The sequence below is a fragment of the Lonchura striata genome, chromosome 4 (genome assembly GCF_050655825.1).
Source record: "Lonchura striata isolate lonStrDom1 chromosome 4, ASM5065582v1, whole genome shotgun sequence".
Classification (NCBI taxonomy): Eukaryota; Metazoa; Chordata; class Aves; order Passeriformes; family Estrildidae; genus Lonchura; species Lonchura striata.
Window position 1 is genome coordinate 14582177 of NC_140706.1, and position 27832 is coordinate 14610008.

Below are 27832 nucleotides of genomic sequence, written 5' to 3' on the forward strand. Positions count from 1 at the left end.
TATATTAGCCCTATTTTGCAAATGAAGACCTGAAATATGTACAGAGATGAAGGGCTTGTTTTTAATACCACTGTTAATGTTTTTAATTTATGGGTTCATCTGGGGCCAGATCTGGTTTTGCATATACTGAATAACTATTTCAGCATCTCATTAATACACAATCAGCCCTGCTTGCACTGAGTTGCTATTCAGTACCTGTTTATTTCCTGTTTCTTTCAGAAAAATCACCTGCCCTACTGAGCCAGGATATTACCATCTAATCCCGTCACACGCAGCTCCTGTGGCAGAACAAGGAACTGAACCCAGACTCAGTCCCTGACTACTTCCTCACTCACAAGGTCATTTCCCCCTATGGTTGGTAATGGTGACTAAATGGTCATGGTAATGGTGACTAACTTTGTTTTTGACAAAGTCATAGCTCAGTTCAGCTCCTGTGCTCAGTTCATCTGCAATTGGTCAGCTTCACACAAATATTTACATGACACATATCCTGACTTGTTTTTTTCACTTCCCTGCTATAATGAAGGCCAAAATGACAAACTTTCATTTGGTTTAGCCTGAATCCAGTTTGACACTTCTGGCTGAGCGAGCTCCTTGGCGCATTTCTTCTGAAATCTCACGTGCACACGTGCTCTATTTCAAGTGCTGAGTAAGCAACCATTATTTGGATGAAATATTGGGCCTGGGGCAACAGAAAATTGCATAGATTATCTAGTCCAGCTGCAAATTCACTTTCAAAGGTACATCTATAGCTGCCAGCCATACAGCAGCTTCTGTTCTCTCAACTACATTTCCTCTAGTTCATGTATTAACAGTTAGCTGCTTACCAAACTGTGCTCTTCAAGGAAAAATGTTTGTTAATGTCTCAGTGGAGTCGTGACCAGGGTAATGAAAATCATTACTCACAAATACATTATGCAAAAACTAAAAAAAAAAAAAAAAAAAAAAAAAACCTAAAAAAAAAAATCTATCAAATTGATGTAATTGCCAAAGAACACTTGTGCCTTAATAAAAACAGCAATAAGCAAAAGTACTGCACTTCAGCCTAGAAAGGTTGAAACTTTATCAAGTTTAAGGTTTTGCCTCAATATTTGTTATGATACTCACTACAATTTGCTCAGCTTTGAGTTCTGAAGATGAAAAAAGTTGCTCCTGAATTAATCTGGTGTCAAAGGGTATTTAAGAAGTAGGCAACAAGGAGCTAAATAATCATCACAGGCAGTTTCTAATGGTGACAACATTGAAAATGTGTTCCTTTCAGAACCTTTCTCACCACCTTGCAGAAACAGCGTGTCTAGCAGGACTAGGGACATGATTCCTTCCCTGTACTCAGCACTGCTGTGGCCACATCTCGAGTGCTGTGTCCAGTTCTGGACCCCTCAGTTCAGGAAGGACATTGAGGTACTGGAGTAAATCCAGAGAAGCCCAACAAGGCCAGTGAAAGGTTTGGAGAACAAGTCTTATGAGGAGCAGCTGAGGGAGCTGGGGCTGCTTAGCCTAGAGAAAAGGAGATTCAGGGGTCTCTGATCACTTTCTGCAACTGCCTTAGAGTGGTTGGCAGCCAGGTGGGGGTTGGTCTCTTCTCCCAGGCAACCAGGACAAAGGGAAATGTCCTCAAATTGCTCCAGGGCAGGTTTAGATTGGAAATATTTATATTAGGAATTTTTTCTTTCATAGGATGTTTGTCCAGCATTAGAGCAGTCTTTTCAGGTAAGTGGTGGAATCCCTGGAGGCATTTAAAGGACGTTCAGACATAGCTCTAAGGGACATGGTTTAATGGAGGGCTTGGCAGTGCTGTGTTAGTGGTTGGACTCAGTGATCTTAAAGGCCCTTTCCAACCTAAATGGTTTGATGATTCTACCAGAATATGATTTAAATTGCAAGAATAACTCACTAGGTCAGTACCCTGATGTGTTAAGTTCTGTGAAGGATAAATGTAGCACCTGAACCCACAGGCATAGACATAGAAAATAAAAGATAAGAATAAATAAATAAATGTGGAGAGAATCTGGGTACATTAGTTGGAAAAAGAATAAGAAATTGAATAACAAAATAAAAGCAACTGTGAAATTCACTGTTCCTTTCTTTGGACTATTTCAATTATACAAAAAAAACACCAACACAACAACAACAAACCCCTCTTAGAAATAAGCTATCTGAGAGGGAAAGCTGTTAAATAAAATAAAACCTATTCCTCATATGAATAATTAAACATATTTGTTTCATTCTTTTTGGTTTTCAGGCCATCAGATTTATCAGCCCTGTTGGTAGAGAAAGAACATTAGTGTAAGAGCAAGGAACCAAGTGAGTCATATATAAATTAGAAAAAACTAAAATAGTGGTAAATTTCCATCAGTCTTTTGTTGCCTAACATCAACTTTATGTCCCTGACAACATTAACAACAAGAGCCAGCACACTATATCCTGAGATGTAATTAAAATACACACAAAGCTCTGGGCCTATATACAAAATACACTGAAAAATTAATGCAAATTGGGAAAAATTCAGTACTACATTCTGAAAAAGCTTATTCATACCAGTAGTCCTCCTACACAAGAGCTTTATTCTTAATTTTCTCTCACCAAATTACTAGAGAAAGGGGTTTTGTGAAAAAAGCTGAAGGTCACACTACCAAGGCAATATTAAACTAAGAGGAAAATGTGTTGCAGAACTGAAGGCATTAGCATTTAAACCAACCTGATTTAGATTATACAGATGTAAAACTTGATCTTTTCATACAGTAAAGCTTCTTTTATTGTTACCAGCTGTAGCACTGCATCTTCCTGTTATAAATGCTGTGTTTACTCCATTTCTCTGTGAGTAAGTTCCTGCTTGGCACAGAGCTGGAATCAGTGTCCTTATGTCCCTTTTCCCACCAAGTGCCAATGTTCAGAGCATGCTGGGAAGAGATATGAAATGTTTAAGCTGGAGTGGATTTTAGCTCGTCCTGGATGGGAATGACTCCTTTACTGGTGTAACCTAAGTCTAGATCCAGGGTAAAGAAGAGTCAGGTATCTGTGCTCAGAGCTGGGACAGCCCAAGAGAAAAATTGTTTAGATGACAGGTGCAAAAGCAGCTCCTAGTGCATGTTTTCCTGTTTAGTGTCAGGACGGAGAGAGCTGTGTGGCAGGAGAAAGAAGGGGAGATGCTTTTCCTGCTGGCACTGGTCATCCCTTCAGTCTGCCCAGATGCTCATAAAACCTCAGCCTGATGCACTGAGGCTGCCAGCTCTTAGCTTTTCTCCTCACTAATATTTCAGTGTTATCCCATGGCATTACCTCACTGTGTTTTTGTCTCTGGCCTGATGCATTAAAGCCTTGTGCTAAACTTTGTCCAAAAGAATCTGCTTTACTGTGTGAAAACAGTCTGTCAGGACAAAGTACTCATGCCAGCTCAGTACAAAAATACCTCTTTTAACTCAGAGTTGCATCTTCTACTGATTTAAGCTCAAGAATTCAAAGTCATTCTTTGTTTCTCTAAACACCCCACCTCCCCCCCCAAAAAAAAAAAAATCTCAATAGTGGTTTAAATAACCCTTTATTAAATAGCTGAGAAACTGGCAAAATGCCAGATTTTATTATAGATTCTAAATGACTGTAGCTAATTTGTGAGGAGATAGGCTTTCTATCATCTCCCCTGAGCATTGTCTGAGTTCACTGCCTTATTTGGTTGTAGTTTATAAGCTATAATGTTATTTTAGCTTGAAAATAGGGAGAAGAAAAATGACCATAGCAATCTGGGTATGCATTTACCAGCTGCCCTGCAGATAAGATAGGTAATACTGGCAACCTTTGTCTTGTGACCACATTTTAAAGTAAAAGATATCTACTGTAAAACACACATATCTCTGATGGAGTGTGGTTTTGAAGGAACAGAGAAGGTCAGATGTAATTTGATGTCATATTATGCCTTATGTTGACTTAATAAATCAGAGGTGCAAATCATTTAATAAGATTACTGTAAGATGTACAAGAACAGGATATTTCACCATGAAAAGTCTGCAGGAAGCTTCAAAATACATTACCAAAGTAAACACTGATGCACATGTAAAATGCTTTTTGAAGAAATTTTCTGTAAGTACTAGCTAATGTAAAGAAGCAGCCATTTCCACAGAAAAGTATGATTAAAATTGAGGTAACAAAAAGATCTAATTAGGGGAAACGGGAAACTTTAATTTCCTTTTCTTTTTTTTTTTTTTTTAATTTTTCTTTTCCAGTTAAATTGGAAGAACTAACTCCTACAATCTAAAGCAAGTACCTACAAGACATCTAAATCCCAGTAAGTCCTGTAGATAGCTGGAAGAGTAACTGCTTATTCAATATCAAATCTTGATGCTGAACAAGTGCCACGTGCTCAGCTGCCTACAGAACTTGAGGGATGTGACAGCTGCCCTTCAAAACACATTTATTTAAATACCATTTATTTATTTTGGGCAGGGTTGGTGATGCATGAGGAATGTTTTACCTGGTGGGTACATGCAAGCAGATGTGAGCAGTGGTGGTGGAGAAGCCAGGAGGAACACAGTGCAAGGTGTCTTGTGGGAATTGTTCTGACCTGCGCTGAGCTGAAGGACCAGGTGTCTGTGAATATGTGGTTTTATTCATTCATGCTCTACACATGTATAGATGTATTTTTCTTCAGAACTGAAAAGAATCCAGCCTATCTTGAGACAAATAATCATCTCAATGAATCACAAAGTATTACCCAGTTACCTCTTCTCTGAGACAAGTAACTTGTTTTTATTAAAAAATGCCAAGCTTGAATTTGAAGATGCACACTGAAGAATAATATAATCATTTCCTTACTAATTTGTTACATTTTTGTTTTAAAAAATATCACTGTATCTTTTAATCAGATTAGCTTTGCACCAGGCCTAGATTTTTTTTTTTTTTTTTTTTTTTTTTTAATGAAGATCACTATAGCACCAGGTACTTCCTCTGCAGGAATGCACTCATAAATTCATGAAAACTGGGTGTCTGATCATGTCTTCTTTGGGGCATGAAGGCTGGGTTTGAGGTCTAAAGCATTTGTGGGTAACATCAACAACTTCTCACATACTGGTTTAAGAGGTCATATATTTAAGCAGCCTTGTATTTAAAATGTACTCTCTGAATTCTGTAAGTGACCTGCATGGAGGATGAGACTGAACTCATGATCAGTGCTACAGCCTTTGCAAGAGCCAGAAGTGCTAAGGCAAGTGAGAGGAGATTTGTAAAAAAGACACATCTCATAACCATAGTGTGAACCTAATTTTTATGAGGTCTCCATCCATCAACCTAATTTCAATGTCTTCTTAAGGAAAAAACCAGCACTTGATGTCTGACACAGCAGATTGACATCCCTTAAAGCTTTCTTTAAGCACTGAGCTGTTACTCTCTAACAGTAGGAGTGGGGTGGGGTGCTTGAGGTCCTGCTTATTGTTCTACTCATGGCAAAGAAGCAATCCCATGTGCTGCTGACCAGGCAGGATTTTGTATCACCCTCTAAAGTGTAGGTATAATTTTGAAAAAGTGTATAATTTGGATAGGATTTAAAGTATACTTTTAAATGCAACACTTGTATTTTGTCTTTTTTTCTTGGCTAACCATAATGTGTGAAGAGCACCAGCAGTGAAGTTGCATTTTATGTACACATTGATGGGGGGAGAACTTATCAAAAGAACATGTTTCTGGCAAAAGCAGATCTGCTTAGCTTAAACCTTAAGTATGTGAAAGGGGGGTCCTGATATTTGAAATATTATTTAGAGATGTACAATCCTGTTGGCTGTGAGCTGCTTCCACCACTACCTTTGAATAGAAGGACTAATTGCAACACTTCATATCTCTTGCATTGAATCAAAACTGAATAATTCCCACTCAGGATCCCTGAGCCACTGCAGATGAGCAGAGGTGTCCTCAGCCCAACTTTTCTGTGCCATTGAGTTAAGGCTACAGAAGCAGCTGAAACTCTGCTGTAGTGCACATAAATCCTAGGATTCACCTTCTATCCACAGGAATCTTACCCTCATAGGCACATATTTAAAAAAAGTTATTTCAAGGAGACTCTTCAGTCCCCTGGTGCTTAGTTTCTAGTCCTGAACTTTGCCTGTATATCATGCCATCTGCATAAGCTTGGGTACAGCAGTCACAAAGAGAGGGAAGAGGTTTGTAGGTTGCCTAAAGTTTCTCCAATCTGTACAGCACCAACACATTTTCATGTATAGTAACACATTTGTATTTAAATTTTACATATGCATACCTATGTATGCATGTGTAAATTTGAAGTTCCAGTGTTAAATTCTTAGACAACTTTGAAGTGTATTGGTTGTGATGGTGGAAAAAATTGGGAAAATTATTTTTCACACTTTCAGTTGCTGGCTGTTTGCAGTGCTTAGTGACCAATCCTCAAAGAAGAGATCCTGTCTGACACAGAGTCAGCTGCCCTATGTGCACTCAGGTCATTTGTTACAGCATCCACATTTTCGCAAGCAGCCTGATTCCAGAGCTATTGATAAGTTGCAAGGGAAGATTCCAGCCTGTAGGCTTTGATCTATACCTATGCAGAGATATACCAGTTATGAGTGCAAAAAAATTCCTATTCTTAATATAAAGGTCCTACATTTTCCCCCATTATTTTCCTGAAAGGTTCACTGAGGAGCTGGGAAATTACTGGGCTTGTGATACATTTGCTGTGAAGGTGACTTGCACCTGAACATGTGTCTGAGACATTCTAGGCACTGATTATTCTGCTCTAAAACATGTCCATATGCATGCCCGGGTTTTTCAGATATACAGAATTTGCTCTGATGTGGCTGTTAGACATCTGGAAATCCTAGACACCTGACTAGACTTCAAATTCAACCTGGCTAAAATAGTCAGGGAAAAATGAATGTTTTTCTGAGAAACCTGGCTCTAAAACATCTGTATTGATATAGCTTTACCATAAGATATCAAAGAGTAAAACAGAAATATGTAAACAGCAGTACAAACCCCCACATTTTTCCAAAGTGTGAAAATTATTCTTCCCACGAGAAGGCTTATCTTCCTCGAGAAACTGGCATAAACTCTACTGTGACTCCCCAAGGGACCTACTGATATCAGCAAATCCACCCAAAAGCAGTCACTTAAGGAGTTCCTCGACATTTTCCAGAGTCATTGGAACTTCTGGGATTTTCAGTCTGAAATCCTGTTTCCAGACATCTGACCTCTGGATACTGTACAGCCCATGAAAATGTTTATTTTGAGCTCTGAGACCCTCTTTAGCAGGGCTACTAGAGGACTCCTGTACAACAACAGTAATCACCATTTCTCTCAGAGTGGAATCAAAGACTGCCCAATTAGTCTGGTGCAAGGCAGTGTTTGTGTATGAGTTATAACTAATGAGGAATTGAAAGAGAATTGTTCCATTCCCAGGTTAAGCACTGCTGGATAAATTAGCAAATGTGATTCCTTTTTTTCCCTCAAGGCACGAAGCTGGAGAAAAAAGCAAGACGAGAAGGAAGCAGCTTCTGCATTTTTCTTCTAATCAGCCATGCGTATTAGCGTATAAGGCAAGACAGGAAGGTAATATGAGAATCAGGCAAGCAGCCAGATGACATTGTGTAAAGCATCTTTGTATAACTGCCAGCTAGTGTCTTATAATATTGAACACTGAAGTTTCTATTTAGCAGTGTTGATTGAATGGTGGGAAAAAAAAGTCCAGGCAAGGATAATGTCTGTAATCAGCACTGCACGATTGCTATTGTCTATGCTTGGTATACTTAATGGAGAAGCTAATTACCATGTGTTCAGTTTTTATTACATTTACTATATTGCATAGAGAAGTAATATGATTTTTTTCCCTCCATGGGTTTACAGAAAATAAACAACACAGACAAAACCATGATGGATCCCCCTCTCCACCCCCAACCCTAATTAATTCTCATTAGGGCCACCGTTTTTATTTCCAAGAGGAAGTCAGAAGGCGAGGATAGCATGCCTGATGAGCTCCCTAACCTAGCCCTGTGTGTGCTTGGACCAGGCTGCTGATGGGTTTGAATGTGACAGGAAGGAAACTGCACAAGCCCAATGCACAGTTGTTTCATTTAACTTCTCTAAGACACATTCATATACCTACCATTTCCCATGCAGCTTTACAAAAATAAAAGGTCAAAGTACTCCTGAAAAGTACTGGACGGACAACTTCTTTCTGCATGGCTGGAAAAGAGCAGTGCTGTGGAGGCACACCACAGGAGTGACATGACAGCGCCCTAAAAATTTTTAACCCATCTTAGAGTAGCTAGGTGGAAGAATGTTGGTCCCTCTCTGATCCTCAGACCATCCTCTGTGCCTGTCTCATGCAAAGCACCTGGCTGGGTTTGCCTGCCTTTGGGCTGCTGTTGTGGGGCATCAGCGCAGCAGAGGGTCCTGCAGGGCACCACCTGCAGCAATGCCTCCTCTTTGCCCATGGCCTCATGGGCTGAGCCCACCCTTGGGTCAAAGCCTTCTGCCCTGGAGGGAAGAGGCCACTCACATCTTCAGCCCTTGTCTTGGGCACCAACCAAAGGACCTGGGCTCTTGGTAGGGCTTTTCTTTGTGTAAAATACTTGAACAGCTACTTTGAGAGGGATTGGAACTTTGCTCTAAAGGTAAGTTGGGAGCTTGTCTATTGACTCCTTCTTCCCTGCTCACCTTTCCAATGAATAATTATTCCATGAAATGTGAGCACAGAGGGTCTTTGAATTGCCTCCATGTGAATTCATACTGAAGTCAGTGTATGATTTTCAGTGAGAACTGTGCCCATAGGGGCCTGATTCTTAAGTGTGTTTGGGAACCACAAGATGGTGGTGGTGATACCAAGTAGGGTGTTTCTGAACTGGCTTTGTCTCCCTGACTTTTGTTGGAAAGCAGTTCCATACAATTCTGAGAAATGTCTGATTTGCATTGGAGGGTTAATAGAAGTGTTAGCATAACCTCTGCCAAATTAGTGTGACACTCTTGAGTCCCATGAATTGCTGCATGGCCCCTGGGAGAGCTTAGGATCCTGCTCAGGTCCTGTTACTCTTCCTGAAAGGGTCGAGTTTCACATTCATGCTTTGTTTAGAGAATGCACAAGGTACAGTGTCCCAGGGACCTGATCAGCAATTTTCAGATGCTGATTAGACCAATATTAACATCAAAGCACAGCTAAAAAATGTCACTCAAATTGAACTGAGTGCTGATTTTAACAAGCAGGTTCACAAAGTCTGGGCCTCCCACACTGAAGTAAATAGGAAGATGTTACAGTATTTATAGACTGGATTTCAGAAAGCAGAAGCAGCTAATGCACTCTCTTTATTAGGCATGTTCCCTAGTGCCTGCAAATTGCTGTATATTTCAAGCCGTATTTAATTTTTAATATAGCAACCTGTTACGTAATCAGATATATTTTGAGGGAAACTTATTGCATCTTGGAGTCTGACTGGCTTCCCTGTAAGAGTTCAGCAAGCTATTATATGTGGCTTTTATGGACAGGATCTCCTCTCCTTTTCTCCTGCCAAAACCAAATTTAGAATATCCTACTCAAAGTATGTTAAGCACAAAGAAGCAGAGTCTGAGAGAGTGGTAAGTAAGGAGACAGATTACTTCTCTACTACACAGAAAGGGAGTGAAGACTTCCCCATCTGCTAATGAAGATTTTGATGTAAAAAATTGGTTGTTCCCCCATATGGACCTCTAGTGCTGCCACAGAGTTAGGCAAGGTAAGAAGGAAAGACCAGATGAAGATAAAGTACTTGATAAAGCATTTCAGTGCCTGTGAGACATGACTAGAAGGTCTCTAAAGAGGTCATAAATCTTAAAATCATGAAACTGAGATGTAAGACAAACCTAGGCAGGGATCCTACATTTCTCTTTTGCCTCTTACGCCGTGGGAGATGGGATTTTGGAGGGATGGGTTTAAAGATAATCTACATTGCAGGTGCAGTTCCATTTACCTCCATTATAAATAAGCTTCCTCATAAAAATGAAAGTTAAATATTTGAGAGAAACTTACAGCAGACTTGTCTCTGAATCAGTGTGTGCTCTGGTGCTGAACAGAGGGTAAACCTTACCAGAGGTCAACTTCACCCATCCAGAGAGGGGAGGAGCAGAAATCACAGGCTTCAAAAGAGGGACACAAATCTTTATGATTGCAGGGCATCTTCCCTGGGGTGATAGGTATGGTAAGGGAGAAAACTCTCCTGCTTTTCCTTAGACTTTCATTGGATTTTTGTTTCTCTTCTAAGAAAACATAAAGGTCTTTTTCTGAGGCCTCTTAGATGCATAATTTAAAGGCTACTTACAAATCTTCTTAAGGCAGTAAAGTTACAGAACATCAGAAACTTAATAGCATGTTTGGACTGCAGTGATAACAAAGGACATATTGAAGAAAGCAGTGACTAAAATGATAGAAGTACATGTGTCTGTGACTTTTATGAAGGAATAAGCTTTCAGATGGCTCCCATGGTCACTTTTCCATGTCTGTTGTCAGAAAGGTGCTCTCAGTGCATCTTCTGAGCTCTTCTGCAAGGTGTAGGGGACAACAAATAAAAAATGCTTAAGGAAATATCTAATATGGCCTATTTAGGCATAGTCATAGGAGAACTTAGCCTGAACTACATTCACAAGATTGTTTTCTATATTCAAAATAAGTTTAGAATTGGTTCTCTTTTACTATATCACAGTATGCAATTCATGAACACCAATTCAGTACAGTAGTTAATTTTTCTCTGAAGCTTTTCTTATCCTTACTAATTTTAGATAGTGTTTTCATCAGGATATTCAAGTTGATGTAGCCAAAACTTGTAGTACCACCCATAGATGCTGGTAAATTTTTTGTCTTTAAAAGTAAATATACATCTTGCACCACTTTTCCTATCCTCTTCCCCTTTATGAGATAGTTCTATAATGTAACCTAGTGTGCAGAAAAGTACTGAAATAGAAGAGGAAGTTTAGTGATTTAGTGTGGCAGATCTCAGTTTGAATGTCCATTCAGTCCACCAGATTGGCAATAGACTGGACCACTGTAGATAGACTTAAGTGCTTAAATGAGCAATGTATTTACCTTGTTTTTTTGTCATGCCCTTTACCCACCATTAGCTCTGGTAACTCTTTACATGTAGATTCTTAGATCATGGCACAGGTTTCACTAAAGGCTAAACTTGGTGTGGTGTTTGTGATGGGCTAAGGGCTCACAAGCAAGCTGCACTGATACTTATTAAGGTGTGGTGGCATTTTTACAGAAGATCACTCATCATCCTCTCTGATATAGAAGCCCAGCACAGACATACTCAGGAGGATCACTTCTTTGTTACCACAGACAGGAAGGCTTGGCTTTTTCAAGGTATTAAAGGGATACTGGGCTCTGATACAAAAAGACAAAAAAAGAAAAAAAAATCGCAACAACAAAACCTTCCTCAATAAGAAAAATTACCTTCAGTTACAGGTAATGTGGCCATTTGAAATGTATGGCCCACACTACATTTAATTTTCCACTCTTTAAGGTCTTGCTGCAAGACATGTTTTTATTCAGATTTCAAAACCAACATGGTTTATTATAGCGCTGGTATTTTAGAAAGGATTAGTTCTGCTCTGTCACTTCTGCATCTATTAAATTTTATTCAGTCATCATGCAAGCAAGAATACTGTATTTTATGGTTATATTTTAAGGCAGCAAAGTGGTGCACACTAGTGGTCCCATTAGTGGAAAGTGTTGAATCTAGTGCATTTCTAAGCACTTCAGTCTAATCTTTCTACCTCTATGTATAGAAGACATTAATGTGTTGTTTTAATTTGAGACTCAGATGCTTAAAAAGCTCTCATCAAGAACAATTTCTAGGCCATGTAAGATAGAGGAGATAAAATAAAGCACTAAAAATAAATAATTCAAGACAAATTTTATTCATTATGCCATGTTTTGTGTGGGCAATGGTTTGTGTAATTTCTCCTACAGTGCCAAACTGAACAGGATCTCCTTATGAAGGAGCTTAGCTTTTTGCTTCACACAATATGTTTGATTTATGTACTTGAATCCTTTTATCAAGCAAAGTTTAAATCTGTCTGACTGTCTCTCCTTGTTTTTATCACCTTAAAAATGTGGAAGAAACCACTCCCATGGACATACCATTTCTCGAGCCTCTCTAAGGAAAGAAGTGCTCAATTTCTTTGCTGTTTAATCAAACATATTTTGTTGACTCTGTTTGAATTGCTTGCAAGGAACTTGGAAAAACAGATTTGTTGCCAGTGTGAAATAGTGAGTTCCTCTGAAGTTGTAAACTGGCCTAGTCTGACCTTCTTTTCACATGAAATTTGCCTTGCATGGAACTTACATACCTTCCTTTGGGTAGGGAAATGGCATGTGTTTTAAAATATGATGGCTAGCATATTTCTGATTTTTTAAATAAGTTAATATGATTACTAATAATATTAAATAATAAATTATTAACACTCAGCATATAAAGTAACTTTTCTAAGTATTTTCTAATGAGGGTTCAAAGTACCCCAAATAATTTTAAATATTCAGAGTTACTGATTTTATTCCACCTACTTGTGGCTTCCTTCTTTTGCTCCTCAAGTATTTCTGTCAGCTAGACAATCTTCTGGCACCAAGGACTATCTGAAGTTTGTTCAGATGTTAAGAGGTTCTACAGGGTAAGTCTTTGGCCTACAGCATATTTCTTACCAGCTAAGTAGAAAAAAATGACCTTCTACAAAGATGGAACTGGTAATTTTAGGGTCAATAGCAAGTTCAAAGCCAGAGCAATACATGGTGCTGGGGGCTGAGCACTGTTTCAGTAAGAAAGTCAGAGAAACCAGAGTCAAGGGAGTGAACAGCAGAAAGAAGTGATGAGCATTTCCTTTTGGCCTGCTGGTGGATGGTGGGACCTGGATTTCTGCCTAAGTCTGTGGCTCTGACTGTTGATTTCCAATATGGTCTGAGAAACACAACATTGCAAGGACCTCAGTATTAATTGCATAGACCAAAAAAGAAGGAATAATGGCAAAGAGATGGGATGTTTTCTTAATGAGACAAAGAAAAAGATAAAAGATATTACCTTTTGCTCTGTGGCTAATGCCACAGTAGTGAGTATTCTGCAGAGTAAAAGGAAAGTGGGAATGTATAGCTTCTACTCAACAAAAGCCTCTCAAAGACAATTCCATCCTCATTATTACAGTTTCAATAAAACAGTAACTTTCACTGTCTGTCCAGACAGAGAAGATGAAGCACTTCTAAAGGCTTGTCTGTATCAGGCAAAATGGCATCTAACCAGATCCTGGGGTCACACTTAGGAAGAAATGAAATTGCTTCAGCTGTAAGCCTTCCATCAGACTGGATAGATATGGTGGAAAGCTGGTCTCTTCATTGGATTCAGGGAAGAATTCTGGCACCTGGGCCAAGATAGAAACAGGTAAAATTTGTGCCATTAAATCCATCTTCCCAAGAGTATTTTTCCTGTGTTCAGTTACTCTTCATCTTTAAGGAAACGTAAGATTGTTGGATTGTTGTTATAAAGGTTGTAACACAAGAACAGCCTCAGGATAGTTTCTTTGTCTTACTCTTTCACTCAACCTCTTTAACACAAGCCAATACCTTGAGCAGAACTGCTCCCTTGATACTCTGACTGAAACTGCATGAATGCTGTCCATACAGCATTTCTTGGTGAACCAGTAGTCAGAGTGTAAATAAACCCAGTCAAGAGCAGTGCAGCCCTTAAGAAGGACCTCAACAAATGGGAGACATAGGCAGAAAAGAAGTCTGTAGTTCAATAAGCACAAATGCAGGGTCCTGCACCTGGGGAATAATAACCCCAGGCACCAGTCCAGGCTGGGAGCTGATCTGCTGGGCAGCAGCTCTGTGGAGAAGGACCTGGGTGTCCTGCTGGACAGCAAGCTGTCCCTGAGCCAGCAGTGCCTTGGGGGCCAAGAGGGCCAATGGTACCCTGGGGTTCATTATGGAGAACATTGCCAGCAGGTTGAGGGATGGGATCCTGCCCCTCTACTCAGCCCTGCTGAGGCCACATCTGCAGTGCTGTGTCCAGTTCTGGGCTTCTCAGAACAGGACAGAAATGGAGCTCCTGGAGCAGGTCCAGCAGTGGGCAATGAAGGTGATGAAGGGACATGAGCTGCTGTCTTATGAGGAAAGGCTGAGGGGGCTGGGCCTGTTCAGCCTTGAGAAGAGAAAACTGAGAGGGGAGCTCATCAATGTCTGTCAGTATCTGAAGGGAGGGTGGCAGGAGGATGGAGCCAGGCTCTGCTCAGTGCTGCCAAGCAATAGCAATGGGCAATGGGCAAAGCCTGATTTGCAGGAAGTTCCACCTGAATATGAGAAAGAACTTTCCTGTGCAGGTGACCCTGCACTGGAGCAGGTTGCCCAGAGATGTTGTGGAGTCTCCCTCACTGGTGATATTCAAGAACCATCTGGGTGCAATCCTGTGCCATGTGTTCCAGGATGGCCCTGCCTGAGCAGGGAAGTTCAACTTGTCTGTGGTCCCTTAAACCTTATCCATTCTGTGATTCTGTGAAGAAAAATTCACTTTCCCCTTCCAATGTAGAAAAGAGATGGATATGTAACACTTTGCTCATGAAACCTTCTCATGAAGGATTAGAAAAGACTTGGTAAAGTCCAGCAGCTTTTAGATGTCTTGTGTCTTACTGTCCAACTTTTCTCACTCATTGCTTTCTATTATATCTGATACTTAAAGACATGGATGTTCATCTTGATGGCAATGGTTGTGTCTTGAGAGCTACCAGTATTGACTTTAGAAGAAACATGGGAAGTTCACTGTAGGATGGGATCTGCTGCCCCAAATGACAGAGTCCATTGCCCTTGTCTTTTGTTAAACAAGTCAAAGAATGGTAATAGAAAACTTTTTTTCCTAAAATCCTGCAATACAGAATTTCTCCCATGGCATTTTGAGAATTAGTGTAATTTTCAAAAAGACTGTAAGCATAACAAAGACATAATTGGGGTTTCCCAACAGAATTAAAAATAGGCCTGCTGGGGTACAAGTTAAGATTTTGTTTTATTCTAGGATCAAACTGAAAGACATTTCTTAAGACAAAGACTTGGAAAACAGTGTGGAAAAGCAGTATTTACATACTGGATATTGTAATTATAGGACTGGTACTGTAAGTTTGTCATACAGAAGACAAAGGAGAAATCTATTTCCTTCTCTTTGTCTTCAGAAATTGTTGCCTTGAATAATGTGTCCATTAAAAAAAAAAACAGTTAAAGAGAGCCCAAAAAAGAACAGTAAAATATCAGATGATCAATTAACATGGGCTGTGAATACATTAAAAGAATATGCTTTTATACAGGAAGGAGAGAGCAGGGTAAGTGTGGGACAAGGTAGCAGTTTTTGAATAACTGAAAAAGTTATTACAAAGAAAAAACAAATTAACTAAATGGGCTGCAAAGAAGATTTGAATGTTAGAAATAAAACCAAAGAGGCTGGTAAGAGAATCTTGTTCAGTGGGGAAATGTAAAAGCAGGCCATACACATTTAGTCTGGTTAATGTATCAGCTTAAGCTTGTTTCCGAGGAAGGAGTAGGTGGCCACTTGTGTTCCCTTCTTCCTGGCAGGTTTATGACTCAAAGTGGCAGCTGGAGAACAGAATTAACGGGCACCTGCCAAAATCACCTCCGGGAAGTGCTTTTCTTATCAATCATCTCAAAATATTGTTGCTGTTGTATCACGCTGATGTGGCGTTTACTTTCTGTCACTGACTCAAACTCCACTATTCCTCCTAGAAAAGTGTGTTCTTGGAGGACAGTTTTGTTATGATTCCAGAAATCCAAAGGAAGGTCTTAAGTTCCATAAATTCTTATAACTTATTTTAATCTAGCTTTTGAACCAGCTGAGATATACCTCTTGCAGGAGTTACTCCTGGTACTTGTCAGCAGAGGAAACATGAGATGAACATGACTGGTGGGCATTCAACAGAAAAAACAAAGCAGTTGATTGCCACAGCTAACCAGGAGGCAGTGTTACAGACCCAGGCATGGCAGTCGAGTGTCTGGTCTGGCAGGCATGCCCTTCTGGGAGAAATTTGTAGTGTAATAAGAAATGTGGAGTCTCCTGGTTTGCATCCAGATCCAACATTTGGGTAACAGTGATTATTACCATAATATTAGGCCATAGTTGATTACAGTGATGCACTTACACCAACTTACACCAGCCAACTTAGACCTTTATTATCAAGGTCTCCCATTGCAAATCTCCACAGAGCCTTATAAAGAAAATAGCATTTTGCAGGCTTTCTAAGCCATTCTGCCTTTTGCACACATCTCTATAGACTCACACACCTCTCTGTAACCATTGCTTGGGGTGTTCAGCAAGGTATACAAGAAGAGATAAAGTTTTATTAGGCAAACCATTACAGTTGGTAGAAATTGTTCTTATAGGCAGTAAATTCTTTCAGGCTGACAAGCCTTCAGATGGTTCTGAGGAATAAAGATGTTTTCCTTCAGAAAGGACACAGAAATTATGAAGTATCTTTAGGCCTAATAGTCACCATTTTGCAAGATAATGTCAAGGCAATATTTTAAAGGCATTATTTTCTGCTTTCCCAGGTAGTGATTTGCTTTGTCCAAAGGTTATTCAGACTCATAATGTATGTTTGCCTTTTGGTTTCGGAAGGGAGAAAATAGGTCCAATACCTCCCATCTGTATTTGCTTCTCCATTAACATGTATTTGCTTCTCCGTTAGCATTTCTCTTCTTCCTAAATCACTTGCAGGTCTAGTGCTGCCCTAACTGGTGAGAAAAGACAGGCTGGAGAGATCAGCAGGTGATCAGGGAAGCACTTAAAGGTGATGGGCTGATGCTTCAAAAAGTACTTGCATAAAAAAATCTGCATCAGAGAACAGAAGGGAAATGAAGCTCAAAATCTGGCTGTCTGCTTGCAATTCCCAGGCCCACAGTTTTGTTACTGCTAAGTGGGAACAGGCAGAAGTGATTTACTTTTCTCTCTTCTCTTTGGACATACCATGGGAAACCAATGAATCCATTCAATAGAAAAACCTGGTGAACACTGGCAGCAAGAGGCATTCCTTTTCCCCAGGAGATCCCAAATACTGAAAGAACAGACTAAAACTTAACAGGCCCTCAAGCCCTGCTGATGTCAGATATCTCTGACTTCCCAGGTTTTCCTCCATCAAAGTCACTGCTCAGCCTCTGGTATGTAAAACACTTTGCAGGAAGGTTGTTTTAACATAACTTTTCGTATTCTTTACAAAGCTGGATGGTTCAGATGGTAGAGCAATGCATTGTCTCTGGCTACATAAAGCCATCAACCCTTTCCAGATGCAGAAGCAACAGATAGAGGGAAGTAAGCTTGGAACTGCTACATACAGAACAAAATACTACAGAAGATGCAAATGGCGGAAATAAGACATGATCAGGGACAATTCAAGTATCTATGACAACAAAATTATTATTAGAGAAAAAGCCAGGTGAAGGAAGGTGATAAATAATGATGGTAGCATGCAAGACAAAGAGAAGTAGGAAGCAGAGGTCCAAAGGACCAAGGGAAATATATTAGGATTGTTCTGCAAGTTGGCATCATGCTAGAAATAAAGGGGTACACTAAAGACAGCAAGAATAATTTAACTAAAAAACATAAAAGGATGATTTTCAGGTCTGGACTGGTAGAAATTAGTCTGATTTGGAGAACACCAGATATCAGCAAATTAATTAATCAGGTAGCAGAGCTGATGTAAGCATGCAATCGATTAGACTCGGCATTGATATCATACTGAACACTATCACAGAGCAGGATTCCAGTTGTCTGAGGTCTGAGTTCCTAAAATATTTCCTTCAGGCTGTACATGATTCTGCATTTAAAAAAGAAAAAGAAAAAGAGCAGGGTTTTTTTTTTTTTTTTTTTTTTTTTTTTTTTTTGTCTCCCTGAGCTTTTGAAGTAAGGTAAAGTCACTTCATTTAGTTTCGCTCCCATGGCTCCCTTCTGGATGGCTTTTAAAGCATACTTCCAAAAGTACTGAGGTTTAATGATCTGACACTGCTCCCACTAAAGTCACTGTTGAAATTCCCCTTGACTTCAGGTTCTAAACAAGCTAATGAATAGGCTGAAAAATAAGTACGAGATATGTGAAATTGAAGCTATGACCAACAGGGATTTTAATTTCAGTTCCAGTAGAACAAGTTTTAAAATAGAAGCCACAATACCCATTTCTTACATGACTGCCTGGATGCTCAGATTCCTGGTCATTCTGATATCAGCATTGTGACCACTTATTTGCTCTCTGCCAGTCAATCAAATACAGAAGAAAAGGTCTTGATTTGAGTTCAGGAGAGAATGAGACATTTTTGTAATAACAAAAAAAATTGTAGTGCTGAGAAAACCACTTCCACCAGCTCCCTTTTTGGTCTACTTTTGTTTAGATGTTTCCTGGCAGATTTAAGCACAGTTTTATGGGACAGAAAACACATCAAAATAACAAACTACTATTTTGATCAAAACAACATTTCATTGTGCAGCACCCTTCAGATGACAGGTTTCCTTACCTGCTGTCTTCATATTGATCACAGACAAAATATTGATAGCAATAAATGCGAGATATGTTAAAACAGAGAAAGTGGAATAGAAAGCCCTAAATTTTATAAAAACTCTGTATTTCTAATTTTCAAAATAAATGAGGCATCACCCTGAAGTACAGATGAAACAGATATTACAGGCAGACTTATTACTACCTTGTTTTTCAGTCCATGTTAAAATGTGTTGCTATGTGGTCTCTTTTTTAAGCAGTTATTTAATGTATTCTTTCTCATGGTCGGTTGTATAGTCAGCTTTTACAGTTGTGATGAGACACCCACCTGCACTTTTCAAATTACTTTTCCCTGATTACTCACAAGCAGACATCAAGTTTGGGATGCTTATGGATGTTTGCATATAGGCATTTTAAGATACAAATAACAAGTAATGACCTTTTAGTGAGATTACTACCTTCCAAATTGACATAAGTCAGATTCAGTACCTCTGCGCCTTTTGGCTGCTTATGTCTATCAACCTGACTAAGAAGATACATATTTTTAATGAAAAATTTCATCTATCTGCTGTGAGCCATGAATTAAGAAAGAAAAAGACTTTTTTTTTTTTGTCATGGGAGGGGTAGTGAGTCAAAAGGAGAAGCCCAAAACCCTGCTACAGCATGCCTGATATTAACAAGAGAATTGTGTTGGATGATTTTTTTTTTCTTCTTTTTAAATGCATGCAAAGAACTATATAAAGTCAATAATGAATAGGCTGAATAAATAGTTGCACGCAGAATTCATGTCATTGCCTCATTAAGGCATCTGCTGATATTTACCAGCTCACAACGGCAGAGTTAATGCAAACTGTGTAATTTCTTTCCGTATTACCCTTCCAAAAAATAGGCATTACTCTTAATAGCAATATCACAGAAATTAAAAGCCAATTGTAAGTGAAAATTTCACAGTGCTATGGTGCTAAAGCAGTGTCAGCACCAATTTAAAAGTGTTTCCATTTAAAATTTAATGAATATGGTCAGACACTGGAAAGCAGCATAAATGCTGTGCTGGTCAAGCAATGTCCAGTTTTCTTAATTGGCTTCAGGCCTGATTTAAATTCTGTCCAATTCAATGGGACTCCCTCCAGTCACTTCACTGGATGGTACCTCTGGTCCTCAATGCTCCAGTGTTATGTGCCTAGGAAATATATTAGATTAGTAGTAAAAGTTGTCATGTATCCAAGGGGTCATTTACTTCTGTCTCATGTAAAGAGAGTGATTTTCTGAACATGAATAGACTGAGTTTGTGAATATTAAAAATTACTGTTATGCACTCCATAATTTATCACTCAAATTGCACCTTCAGCTATGTTGGGTATGCTCAAGTATCCTCAAAGACTGTGTGATTAAGTACTCTAAGTTAACTGAGTGCTGGCTTCTCATTTCCTCACATCTGGAAGGATCATTTACATGTGTCAGATTTATTACTTATTTCTAGAATATTTGCAAGGTCATAGCATCTAGGAGTCTGAAGTTACATACCTGGACCTAAACTTCTAAATGGCTCACAGACTCAGAATAAAAAAAGTCATGCCTACCTCAAGCAACTTATTGTCCATGGAGAAGTGAGCAAACAACTGGGTACAGGAGGTTATTTTCCGAGAGGGCTTGAGGGAGATCAGTGAAGGAGCTTTAGGGTTGTGTTCAGGGAACACCTCCTATGCCTGGGAATGACAGCTCCAGTTTGAAAATCTACCCAGAGATGGATTGCAGGCTGGCAGCTGGGATTATGAGAATGGGGAGCAAGCCTTCCAGCAGTGTGTGAGCAATGACAGATTAAACTGTTTTTAAACCATTTGAGACCCTCAGGTGAAAGACACTATATGATTACAAATAATCCTGAAAAGGCAAATACTGAATATAAAGCTGTCAGTAGTGCTTCTGGAGGAGGCTGGTTGTGCACCATGGCTACCACTGATGCAAGTCTGGTCAGCTTGTTTGTCTTGTGCAAATATTTCCTTTCCTGTCCTGCTTCTTGTTATCTCTAATAATTAGAAAATGACATCTATTTAAAACAGCGAATGTATTATTTTTAAAGAAAATGGAATTTTTCCTGAATATTAATGACAGTTATTACAGCTTTTATTTTAACCTGTCTTGATTTTATTTTTATGATGCTTATTTGATAATTAAAATGTAGTCTAGTGGGAATGTGAAGTGAAATCAACAGTGTACCTTGAATTTAAATGTATCTTGTTTTTAACAAAAGTTTTTACTTGTGACCATGGGAAAAAGGCAGCTCAGAAGTAACAATATAAGTCACAATCTGTAAAATGTGTTTGAAAAGCACAAATTATGTATTTCAGAAATTCCTGTGTACATCCTGCCAATTTTGACCTCTGTAATCTTCAGGAAGTCAGATTTTACATAGCTGTACACCATATATATTCTCAGGACCAAATTATTCCAGATGACTCCACTCCCTCTCCCAGTAAACTCTGCACCACTCTTTCTCCATACCTTCTCTGTACCTTAGGCTGAACCTAAAAAAAACTGCTCTGAGCTGTATGGGAAATGAACCTGACTCTTGTTATTCACTCTGTAAATAGACCATTAACTCCAAGGCAAGGGTTCAACATAGATATATGTAGTAATTTTTATGTTTTTGGCATTATAATTCTTGTGCCTGCTATGTAAGCAAGCATGCAGAAAAATGCATGGAAATATTTTTGGAAATCTCTGACCTTCTAAAATTTCTGGGAATCTTACTGATGATTCAGGTAGAAACAGGTCTCTCATTATTCCTTAAGCTGATTACCACCAGTCATATTGGTGACTGTTTGCCACCCTCCTAGTGTCCCTGGAAAAGCAGAATTGACAGATAGCTCTTCCATTACCAACAGCATCACAATTCTGGTGTGGTGTTAAATGTGTTTAACCATCATTACCTTCTCCTAGTATGATGCTGGGTGCAAGATAAAAGTAAGCAAGTCTTTAATGAGGTTGAGAGAATGATGCACTAGACAGAGTTTAATGTATTAGGCTTTGAGCTGTACAGAGAGGGTCTAGTCCTAATACACAATATATGCCTGTAATTTGTTAATGACTTAGTGGAAATTGTGGGTACTTGATCTCTTACACAGCCTCCACTTGGAGCTGGCCCCCTGAAAGGACTATCTTGGCAGGGCTGAGAGAGCAAGCAGTTTGTGTAAACCATTACCTATGCAAACTCGTCATTTTGGCTGACAATAAGAGACAGTGGGAAGAAAATAATTAGACTAACCATGCTGAGTGCCCTCATCAAAGGACAAAAAATCAGACCTAGAAAGATGAGTGGGATTTCTTTTTTTTTTTTCTTTTTTTTTTTTCAGTTGTTATCTTCAGACTAACACAAAAAGAGGCAATGAGAAAACAAGGATTTATGTCAGACTGGAACTCCTCATTATCAACCCGCTACCTTGAGATGGAAAAAAAGGATTCCTGCAACTCGATTCTTCACAAGTAAACTCTGATTGCTAATTATTTGCTAAATTTCCTGCTGATGTTCCCTGAGTGTAGGCAGGCTTGATGAAAGTTCCTGATGCTTGTCTTGTCAGCAGGAGAGAAGAAAAAGTGGGCCAGTTTTGTTCAGAAAGGACCCTCACTGCTCATCACTTACATTTTCACTGAACACGCATTGACACTTGTCTGCCACCAGTTCACAGCATCCCCTCCACCTTCCTTCATCACGGACATTTGAAGTACAGCTGCCCAGGTTCTCTAAAAATGTCTGGCAATAAAAAACTGCAAAAAACAAAAACTGATATCATGTCATTCACCTTCTACAGTCTCAAGAATGGAGGAAAAGTTGCATGTCGGAAAATTATTGTAATAGGTACAGTCACTTTGACCTGTCTATCACCTCTCTTCACACTCATCAGCCAAACAAAAAGTAATAAATTATATCTCTGCAGTGTTATTTAATCTTTGGTATTCAGATATTTCCCAGCACATGGCTATCTGGAGAGCTGCTGAGTATTTCCAATACTTGTGGAACAATATGATGCATCTATGCCGAGAGAGGCCTGTGGTATCAGACAGAGGTCAGTTTTTCAATGACATTGAATAACTGCAAAATTGCATAGGAGGAAAATTGCAGAGGAGGAGCAGGGACTGGAATCTGGGTTCTCTGTGCCACAGGGAGGCCTCTGTACAAGCTAAGTGCATTAATAATCACACATGGTCTCATTTTCCTTACTGATGAATATTATTCCATGCAATGTGGAAGGGCTTTAATGGGAGGAAATTAGAAAACATTTTTTGTCCTCCTCTCATTTTATGTCAACTATCATAATTAGGTGATGGTCTTACAGATATCCTCTTTTGGGGAAAAGAAGAATCAGTATTTTGGGGGTTGTATGAGTCATCAGCTAGGCAGACTTAACACCCATAAACCCATGGGCTCTGATGGAATACACCCATGACTGCAGAGGGATCTGGCAGATGTTCTTGTTCTGCTGCTCTCCACAATCTTTGAAAAATCATGGAGAATGGGACAGCTGCCTAATTACTGGAGGAATGCCAATGTTACTTCATCATTGTATCTTCAAAAAGGGCAAGAAGTAGAACCCAGGAAACAATCAGCTAGTCAGCCTCACTTCCATCCCTGCGATGATTATGGAAAAGGTCATTCTGGAGGTCATCATCAAGAATATAAAAGAAATGAAGGTCATCGGGAATAGTCAGCCTGGACTCTTCAAGGGGAAATCAAGCTTAACCAATCAAGCCTTCTGTGATGGATCGACGAGGGAGACCAGTGGATTTGGCCACCTTGACTTCACAAGGGCTGTGCACTGTCTCATGATATCCATGCAGTTAAGCTCAGGAAACGTGGGTTAGGTAAATGGGCAGTGAGGTGGATCAAGAGCTGGCTGAATGGCAGAGCTCAGAGGGTTGTGGTCAGCAGAGGAGGAGGCCTCTGTCTGTGGCACTCCCTGGGAATCAATAATGAGTCCAGTTTTATTCAATTTGTTTATCAGCGACCTGGACCATGGGCTAGAATGTACCCTCAGCAAGTTTTCTGGTGGCACAACCTGGGGGAGTGGCTGTACACCTGAGGGCTCTGCTGCCGTTCAGTGGGACCTTGACAGGCTGGAGTTGGGCAGAGGGAAACTTAGTGAGGTTCAACAAGGGCAAGTGTAAGGTCCTGCACTGGGGGGAGGAATAACCCCAAGTACCAGCACAGGCTGGGGACTGACCTACTAAAGAGTAGGTCTGAATAAAACCCATTATCTTTCCAATGTGAATAACACTGCATCTTCACTGTATCTGAGAAACAGATGTATACGTAGTTGTACTATACAGGTACATTTGAAGATCAAAGAGAAAATATCTGAAAGGAAGTTTGGCATCTGATCCAAGAACATATTTTTATCATTTTTACACAGACAAACTGATTACTTGTGAGTTTGTAAGGAGATTGTTATATGAAAGCTTCCAAAAATCTTACACTACCCTAGTAATTTTTTATGTCAATAAGAGCAGTTGCAATAGTTAAAAGAAGCAACAAAAATTTATAGCACTCAGGAAGTGTTGAGCTACTGTGAAGTGATGATGCATTGAATTAATGACTTTGTTTATTATATTTTTTCCTTATGACTTTGCATTAGAGGGCCTAGCTCTATAGACACAATTTTATTCAGATCACATAATGTTCAGTGCATTAGGTTTAATGGGCCTACTTCAAATGAGATTAAAGAAGTCATATTTAAAAAAAGTATGCTGGCATGATTAAAAATACCTAACTTATTTTTATTTTCCTTAGCTTTTATGTCTAGAATTTCTTCTGCCATAAGAAATGGAAGAGTAGCTTTTTTTTCCATAATTAGTATAATTTTTGAGGCATTTTTTTTTCCTGTGCTTTCTTTAAAATAAACATCATGTATTCTGACCCTTCTGAAGTATTCAGAATTCAGTCCCCTACAGTGCCATTATTTTCTGGGTTATTAGATTATTACCAAGTATCATAGCATGAAATAAAAATGTGCTACCCTCTTCAATGTATAAACTTAATGACACTAGGGGTGAGAGAAACAGAAGTGCAGGTAAACAAATAACAAAAACTTGTGACTCTCTCATGTCCTGTTCATGTGTTATGTTAAACTGCAATTTCTTGACAAGCTCCTATTCCTCCTTCTCCATGAATCCCATTTATCTCTGGCCACTTTTGAAACAAGCACAGTTTTCACAGAATCAGGTTACATGGATAGTTTCCAACGCTTAGCTTTGCATGAGGCAGGTGGTGCTTATATTTATGATTAAAGAACTTTGCTCTGGAAAGATTTCCTTGAACGCTTGAAGCTAGAAAGTGTTGCAACTTTAAGGAGAGAACAAAATAATGGGAATTGGTTATTTTAGAAGTTTGCCTACAAATGGAGGCTTTCTTTGTCATGTGACTGAAACCCAAGCACTAAAATTCAGACATAGTTTTTACCTTAAAGCACAGAACACCTCTGACAGAAGTCTTGGGCAAAGAATGAACATTATTGTGATCCCACTTTGTATCAGATATTGCATTCTTGAAGTCACAATTGCAAATCTGTGTAAAATATCCTAGATTATCAGCCAGGCTCAAAAGTCACTGGGGCATTATGGAAATGCCACTAGAGCCACTGGTTGAAAAAGTCTGGTTTAGTGTATTGCATCTAAGGACTTGCAGCATGGAGACTGGGATAAGCATGCACACTTGAGAAACTGTCCATAGTTTTTCAGATTCTCAGAATTTATTTGTTCTCAAGATCAAGAAAAATAATAAAAATTTATATATTCTCATACAAAATTAATCATACCCTTTCATGCTCTGTTGATCATTCTTGTAGAGAAAAGCTTTTTTTTCTGGTGCAGCAAAACCGAAATGTTTGTGTGTATGTCCCTCCACCTTAAAAAGGGAAAGGAAGTATTTAACTCACTTTTCCATCCATCTTTCTGAGGCACAGCACGGTCCTGTAGGTCCCCTAGTTCTCTATCAGTGACCACAGTCACTTTTGGGCTACCGTGAGGAGCACTTTGAGGACCACATCCACATGCTCCAACCTTTTGACCATAAGATGTGATACAACTCATCACACAGTCTTTGTAAATCTCTGCACCCAAGTGTGTGACTGAATCTCTCCTGAATTTGTAGGGTGTGTTTCTATCAGGATAGGTTTTGGTCTCACCTACCATATAAAGATTTTGTAGTCAATCCGGCAAAGAAATTGGAAGGAAGCAAATTCTTTTGCTACTACCAGAGCCTTTTAGTTTATTTCCTTTGCTACCTGGAAGAGGTTTTGTTCCAAGCTAAGAAAGACCTCAGAGCCCATTATTTTTTCCTCACATTTTTCCCTCAGGGTTGATCAAAAGTTCAGTGCTTAAGATGAGGAAAGCCACGGAGCTCTTGGCAGAACTGCCCACTGCACCACAGCAAAGTGGGAGGCCCAGGTTTGCTTGGTTCATTGCATACTGAGTCATGCCACATCACAACTAGAGAACTATTACTGTACCTAAGAGGAGAAATAAATGACTTCTTAATTTGAAAATGACTTTTCTGTGTTAGGGATTTGACAGGGAGGATGAAGGACTAGAGGACATAAAGTGTTGCTGTGCCGAAAAAATAATTTTGTAAACATGAAATATTGATCTGGCATTGTGTATTGTGTGAGTGTTTGCAGTATGTGTATATTGAGTTCCAAATGTTGCACATTCAGAAAAGCCAAGTTAGAAAAATCACTCACAGGGATATATACACAGTAGTGGGCTGTCTGGAAATATGGGCTGTCTGGAAAAGCATGAAATGTTTATCTAGACAAGAAGAAAGTTCTCTTCCATATTGCTGAATAAGGTTTTTGTGGCCACAAGTTTTGTTTGAGGAGGATTTAATGCTATCTAAAGTATCCATAACCTACATTTTTATGGTTAATTATTATAGCTGGTCTGAAAAGTGCTTTCATTAGAATTTGTATTTTGTTTTTCCCCTTTCTTTTTTTTTTTTGACTTCAATAAAAATTTCTTTTGCAGCCCTGAAAATGGGAACATTTATACCCACATGTTTTTATAGCTCCATATTTTAAAGTGCTGTTTCTAATTGTTGTTGCTCTCTGGCCATTTGCCACATCTTTAAGACTTCCCTATATTCCCAAATTGACATGAAATGGTCATAGTCTAAATGTACAGCAGACTCAGAGCAACTTAATTACAGTGTGCCATTAAGAGCACACTGATTTTCACTTAAGAGGATTCTTTGTTTTTTATAAATAATGTGGTGCAACCTGCTCAAATTTTCAGTTCTACCTGTATCTCTCACCATTATATCAAAAAAGGCTTAAGATCTCTGTTTTTGGAGGCTCTATTGTTTTTGCTTTAATGTTTTTCTTTCTGATCATGAGGGTTAGAAAAATATTTCTACAGACAAAAACATTTCAGATTCTGAGGGAATAAAATCACTCGAGAACTCAAAATTTAAGAAAACAATTGTTGTAAGATTTAAGAAGCACAAAGAGCTGGTACTGTACATTTGAATATAGTGCATATGTTTGGGTAAATCTTCTAATTTATTGAACAATAAAGATTTTCTAACAGACCACATGAATTTTTCATGACGTGGGTACAGTTTTGTCACCATTGTACAAACACTGATATATGTTAATAAGTCAGCTACATACTTTTTATATGCAAATAATGTAAGCATTAATAATACAGTCACAATAACACCAGAATCAATAAAATACAGAAATTCTGAAAGTGTCTTTATTAGCTTCCTTAAAACCTTTGCTATTTTTTTATAGGTGGATACAAAGATGGAATGATGGTTATCTAGCAGTTAAGGCAGAGATTTAAAATGAAAGGAACTACATGTCTTCCAAAAAGCCATAATCAAAGCTATAGCTCTGACAGTCAATCTAAGAGAATGTTCTGCTCATGGCTGGGGAGGAGAAGGAGGTTGGTAAAGAATGGAATCCAGTTGTCAGTGCTTCTCACCTCTAAACAAGAATTATTCTTTCCCCGTGATTACATGATTTCATGATTACAAAACAAATTTCAGCATCATTCATTTAAAGGATGCAGCACAACTCTTTGCCAAAGCATTATTAATTTTTTCATTCCTGAAAGAAAGGAATGATTGCAAAAGTACTGAAAATGATAGCAGCCCACATTCATGATGGTGAAAAGGCGATGGCAGCTGGGTTGTGATGGTTCAGGGAAAATTTGCCTCAAGGATGGAGAATATTTCTTCACATAAGATTCTAGAATGCAAGATCTGTAGGAGCATGTATAATCTCTGGAAAGAGAAAACTACCATCTCTCACTGAGGAGTGTCCTGTTCTGCTGGGGATTGAGGCCACATGGACAG

At 39.0% G+C, this 27832-nt stretch overlaps 1 long non-coding RNA gene across 2 annotated transcripts in view; it reads left to right on the plus strand.

The window, feature by feature from the left end:
• The window catches only part of LOC146767539 (uncharacterized), a 56247-nt gene extending 28429 nt beyond the window's left edge, over nt 1-27818 (plus strand). For both annotated transcript variants that reach the window (XR_014954723.1, XR_014954724.1), the window contains one exon: nt 220-27818. This is a non-coding gene — a long non-coding RNA (uncharacterized LOC146767539). The remainder of the gene's footprint in view (nt 1-219) is intronic.
• Nucleotides 27819-27832: the final 14 nt, after the last annotated feature.